The following is a 6,348-nucleotide window of genomic DNA, read 5'->3' on the forward strand; positions in this document are numbered from 1 at the left end:
CTGGCCCCAGACAGCTTTCTCGGACCCTCACTTGATTCAAGGCCCAGGCGAAGCCCCAGCACTGCCAGGCCCAGGCACCTGGTCTTGGCCCAGTTGCTCCTCCTGACCCTCTGGACCCCTGGCTTGTCCTGGGCATTTCGCTTCCCCACGGGCAGCGAGGGTGCCAAGGTCCAGGCCTACGCCAGCGGGTTTGAAGTCGGGTCCACCAGGTGTCAGTTGGTAAGAGGGAATGAAACACCTGGCTGCAATTTCCTTTGGCCTTTCCGTCCACTCCGGATGCTCGGAGCACTGCCAGCTGTCCTGACCTTCCACACACTCCACAGGACGGTCTGTCCCTTTTCATCCCTGAGACCTATGCGGCCAGGTTGTGCCATTCGTCCCTAGACCCCCATCCTGGCCTTGCTAGGGCCTCGCTGCAGACAGAATGAACTCCCCTACCCTGTGGGTCTGGGCTTGGCCCCGAAACCTGTCGATGGAAAGTGGGGAGAAGTGCCAGGGAGGCGGTTCCGAGCCGAGGCAGCCGAGTCTCCTCCCCGCATGGTGAGGAGGTGCCCGGGGCGGGGGTGGGGGGTCACTGCTCCTCAACCTGGGCCTGGAATAACACATGTGGAATGGAGCTGAATCCCAAGTCCATACAACACAGCCAATATCAGCCATTTCTGCAAAAAATGAAACTTTTTTTTTTGCAGAAATCTGCAGCAAAGACTGACTAGTCAGTACAAGAGTGTGTCCACTGTGCCCGCCCAGGGAAGCGGCGCATAAGAGAAAGGTCGAGCAGCCTCTCTACTAAAGACAGCTTCACGTGAAGAAGGCAGCATTCCCGGATAGGACACTCGCAAGAACCCTCCACGCTGCTTTTTCTATGTGACCTATTGGCTACGGGACTGAGAAGGATGTGGGCAAGTGATAGGGATGTGGGTAGGAGGAGAAGGTGACAGCCATGGTCAGGACTAACTTTTCCAGGGCCAAACACAGCTGTTTAAAGACCTTTGGCTTAACTGAGTCACTCAACACAGGCCAGGTGAGTGTCTACAGCACCCAGGCCATGGCAGTGAGCAAAGAGCGACAGGGCCAGAGCCCCTGCAGGTGGAGCTGACTCTCTCCCGGGAAGGAGAGTCAGCCGACAGATAGAGACATACGTAAAACACCTAGAACGTCAGATGGTGACAAGCTTTCCAGAGAGGCGTGTGAGCTGGGGAGGGGGATGCGCCCCTGGTGAGTTCGGGGAGCAGCCAGGAGGCTAGCGTGGCTGGTCCGGGCAAGGTTGCAGGTGTGCAAGGCCTTGGGGGTTGGGAAGAGCCTCTGGCCTTTACACCGAGTGAGCCAGGAGCTGCTGGAAGCTTCTGAGCAGCAGAGTGGTCGGGGTTAAATACTAAAGAAGCGCCCCCCAGGGTGAGGCTCCTCTAAGTCAGTCCCGTCACTAGTACTCCTTTCCCACATGACAGATTGCAGGCCACTAACTGCGGGAAGCACATGCTGCGTGACTCCATTTACATCAGGCATCCAGAACAGGTGCATCCATAGAAACAGAAAGTGGGTTGGGGGGTTTCCTGGGAGGGGGGTGCGGGATGGGGCTGGGAGGATAAGAAGGTCGATAGCTGAAAGGTATGAGGTTTCTTTTCTTACTCTTTGAAAAATCTCCCCCTTTATGTCCCCTTGTTCACTCAGTTAATTGGGTCCTTTACCGGCTCCAAATAGGAGGGTATTTTTCAGGAGTATGACAAAATACAGGATCTTTACGCATGTAAACCTTTTAAACATGAGTCTGATGCTGAAGATGTCACCTTGTTGTCCACAGAAGCAGCTTGTTTTGTGGACGATGAAAATGTTCTAAAATTGAGTAGGGGGATGTTTAGACACATCTGTGAATATGTAGAAACCCCTTGAATTATATACGTTAAACTGACGATCATATGGGATGTGAATTATATGCCAATAAAGCCATCTTTATTTTTAAATTATTTTTTAAGATTTCATTTATTTATTTGAGAAAGAAGGGAGAAGCAGACTCCCTGCTGAGCAGGGAGCCTGACATGTGGCTTGATCCCATGACCCTGACCGAGATCATGACCTGAGCCAAAGGCAGATGCTTCACCAACTGAGCCACCCAGGAGCCCAATAAAGCCATCTTTAAAAAGTTGGAGCATATTTTAATGATTGAAGCCACAGCGTTAAAATCCCTGCTCCTCAGAGACACAGTGACATCCATCTCTGCCTGCACTGTGGTCCAGGTCCCAGGGCAAAGTCCCAGCCTGGCCCCCTCCCAGTGGGCCCAGGGACAGGACTAAGGAAAGGCATTGCTCCCAGTCCTGGGCGACCCCACACAAGAGGTTAATTCCTGGAGCGGGCAAGGGGTCTGCAGACCACCCCCTGGGGCTCAGGGCACAGCAGAAATGATTCTGTATGACAAAATAGAATCTACAGCTGCTTTAAGCTTCACCCTCCCTTTTTTTCTATTCTTTATCATTCGACAGGCTTGGTAAATCAGGTGTCAGGAACACGGGGGTGCTTCTGAGCTGTTTCCCAAGTTACTGTGTAACTCAGAAAAGTTTAACTAGTTTAGTTAATTCCATGTGATGCTCTGCGCTCCATGAAGGGAAGCTGGGAAGGTGCTATTTAAATCCAAGGTCTAATTTTTGTCCTTATCTGAAAGAAGCAGCTGTGTACAGTACCTGATTCAGACAGCTGCTATTAAATGTAATTGTTTCTTAGCTTGTGAGTTTTCCTGTAGTGAGATTTAGTGCCAGCGCCTGTGATATAAGTAAATATGTAAAATACACTAGGATGTCAGGAGGTACGAAGACAAGGCTCCCATCAATTGACTGCTTCCTCAGGGCTGAAAACATTAAAAATGCCTTCTCCTTCCCCTGGTCTGGCCTGGCCCACTGTGGTCCTGTGGCTGATGTCACTACACTCTGCTGTTCTCCATGGCCTTCCCCACCCGAGCCTGGTCTTCAGCACCATGGCCAGCTCTAGATATCACATCTGGAAAAGAAGCTTTCTGCTCAGCTCACATTTTTTTTTGTTCCATTCCCATGTTTTTTCTAACTCAGGCTATTAGATCCTGGACCAACTACATTATTGTGGGCTCCCCTATGACCTCTGTCCACCAGCTGAGATTACATGGCCAAGAGGTGCCAGAAGAACCTATAGCCTCTAGATACACGGTCTGCCCATGAATCATTTTCTTTCCAGGGTGCCTAAACCCCAAACCCAACAGACTAACCATTGTTGGTCACACAGATCTGAGGGCTTAGCACCACACCAGAGCTAGACTAGTGACAGGGAGTGCCAGCCATTCATCAAAATTAGAAAGAGAGAGACTATTTCAGATAGAATTTTATACTGTATTTAAAAAGAAAAAGCTTCGGGATCCCTGGGTGGCACAGCGGTTTTGCGCCTGCCTTTGGCCCAGGGCGCGATCCTGGAGACCCGGGATCGAATCCCACGTCGGGCTCCCGGTGCATGGAGCCTGCTTCTCTCTCTGCCTGTGTCTCTGCCTCTCTCTCTGTGTGACTATCATAAATAAATTTAAAAAAAATTTTAAAAAAAATATTAAAAAAAAAAAGAAAAAGCTTCAGTAGTAGACACTTTCAGAATACAGGATAAGGATCTCCAAAAATCTGTTTCTCCATAAAAGCAATGAGAACAATGGCAAAATTTATTAAAATTAATACTCAAATTTTTAGAATTTAACCAAAGGTTTGCAACTCAAGAAATTCAAGGAAAACAGCTACATCTCAGAAAGAACAATGAGCTTTGAGGTCATTTTAGCTTGCCCCATTCCCAACCACCTCTTCATCCCTGAAGTGGTCTTGAAAACCAACAGCTTCATAATCCCAGGAATCATAAAAACCAGCAGCCTAACACCCACTGGAGGAGTGATAATGTTTTGGGGGTTTGCAAGAGCCCCATCTCCTGATAATTATCATTATTTGGCCTATCTGGTAGTTCCCTGGAAACCCAGAAATAAAGACAAGCAAGGCTTATCTTTATTTGACCTGACTCAATCCTCACTTCTTGTGAACAGCTTTTTCCCTAGGGTGATTGTTGAAAACAATCAGTGGCAATTGTTTAACATCACAGCTGTCTGAAGCAGTATTACCTCAATTGAGGTGAACAAGTTGACCAAAAACTTAAAGGGAAAAGCTGAGGAATAAGATGTCCACAGGGAGCCCTGAAACATCTTCATATTCTCCTGAGAATCCAGAAATTAGAAATCATTAATAGAAAGAAATTTGAGAAACTCACAAATATGTGAAAGTTAAACAACCCACTCCTAAATCATCAATGGTTGAAAGAAATCACAAGATAAATGAGAAGATACTTCAAGATAAGTGAAAATGAAGATACAACATACCGAAATGTAGGAGATGCAGTGAAGTAGTGGTTGGAGGGGAATATATGACTGTAAATACCTATATTAGAAAAGAAAGATCTCAAATCAGTAACCTAAACTTCTATCTTAAGAAACAAGACAGGGAAGCCAGGGTGGTTCAGCGGTTTAGCGCCAACTTCAGTCCACAGCGTGATCCTGGAGACCTGGGATCTCCCTGCATGGAGACTGCCTCTCCCTCTGCCTGTCTCTGCTTCTCTCTCTGTGTGTGTCTCTCATGAGTAAATAAATAAAATCTTAAAAAAAGAAACAAGACATAAAAGAGAAAACTACCCCAAAGCAAGTAAAAGGAAGGAAATAATAAATATGACAAGAGAAGTGAAATTAGAGAATAGTAAAATAATATAGAAAATCTGTGAAACCAAAAGTTAGTCCTTAAAAGATCAACAGAATAGATAAACTTTGTTAGATTGACTAACACACACACACACACACACACACACACACAAAGATGGAAGACTCAAATTACTAGAATAGAAAGAGGAGACATTCCTACTGACCTTATAGAAATTAAAAGGTTTATAAGGAAACTATGAACAATTGTATACCAAAGAGTTAAATAATCTAGATGAAATGAACAAATTCTTAAACAAACTACCAAAACTGACTCAAGAAGAAAGAAAATCTCAGGAGCCCTATAACAAGTAAAGATATTGAACTGGTTACCTTTTAAAAATTACCCCACACACATACACACCAAGATATTGAACTGGTTACCTTTTAAAAATTACCCCCCACACATACACAAGGCCAAGATTACTACACTGCTAATTTCTATCAAATATTAAAGGAAAAATGAACACCAATCCTTTATAACTTCTTCCAAAAAATAGAAGAGAAGTCAACACTTCCCAGCTCATTCTATGAAGCCAGTTGTACCCTGATACCAAACCAGGCAGACATGACAATCAAAGAAAACTATAGACTAATGTCCCCTACAAATATATACAGAAAAATCCTCACAAAATACTGGTGCACCAAATCCAGCAATATATAAAAAGAATTCTATACCATGACCAAGTGGTTTTATTTCAGGAATGCATGCTCAGTTCAAAATATGAAAATCAATCAGTGTAAGACACCATATTAATAGAAAATATGATCTTCTCAGTAGATGGAGAAAAAGCATTTGGCTAAATTTAACACTTTCATGATGAAAACTCTAAGGAGCCAGGAATAGAACTTCCTCAATATGACAATGGACATCTGTGAAAACACAGCCAAAATCATATTTAATGATGAAAGACTGACTACTTTATCCTTAAGATCAGGAATAGGACAAGGATGTCCCTGCTCACCCATTCCATTCAGCACTAAACAAGAGATTCTAGCTAGGGCAATTAGGTAAGAAAAAAAATAAAAATCTCTTATTTGAGGGCACCTGGGTGGTTCAGTTGGTTAAGCATCTGACTCTTGATTTCAGCTCAGATCATGATCTCAGGGTCATGAGATCGAGCCCTGTGTTGTGCTCCATGCTAGGTGTGGCACCTGCTTGAGATTCTCTTTCTCCCTCTCCCTCTGCCCCTCCACCTTCCCCTCAAAAAAATGCACTTATCTTCAGATGATATGATCTTCTATATTGAAAATCTTAAGAAATCCACAAATACATTATAACTGATAAACAAGTTCAGCAGAGTTGCAAGATACCAGCTCAATATACAAAAATCAATTGTATGTGTAAGCACTAGTAATGAAGAACCAGAAAGTAGAATTAAGGGTATGGTTCCATTTATAATAGAATCAAAAGTAATAAAATAGGAATAAATTTAACACAAGATGTGCAAGATGTACACACTGAAAACTACAACATTTTTTTTTCATTCTGTAAGTGAAAAAAATTAAAGATCTAAATAAGTGGAAAGATTTCCATGTTTGTGGATCAAAAGACTTAATATCATTAAGATGGCAATACTCCCCAAATTGATCTACAGATTAACTCAATCTCTATCAGA

Source organism: Vulpes lagopus, chromosome 20 (genome assembly GCF_018345385.1).
Source record: "Vulpes lagopus strain Blue_001 chromosome 20, ASM1834538v1, whole genome shotgun sequence".
In the NCBI taxonomy this organism is placed as follows: Eukaryota; Metazoa; Chordata; class Mammalia; order Carnivora; family Canidae; genus Vulpes; species Vulpes lagopus.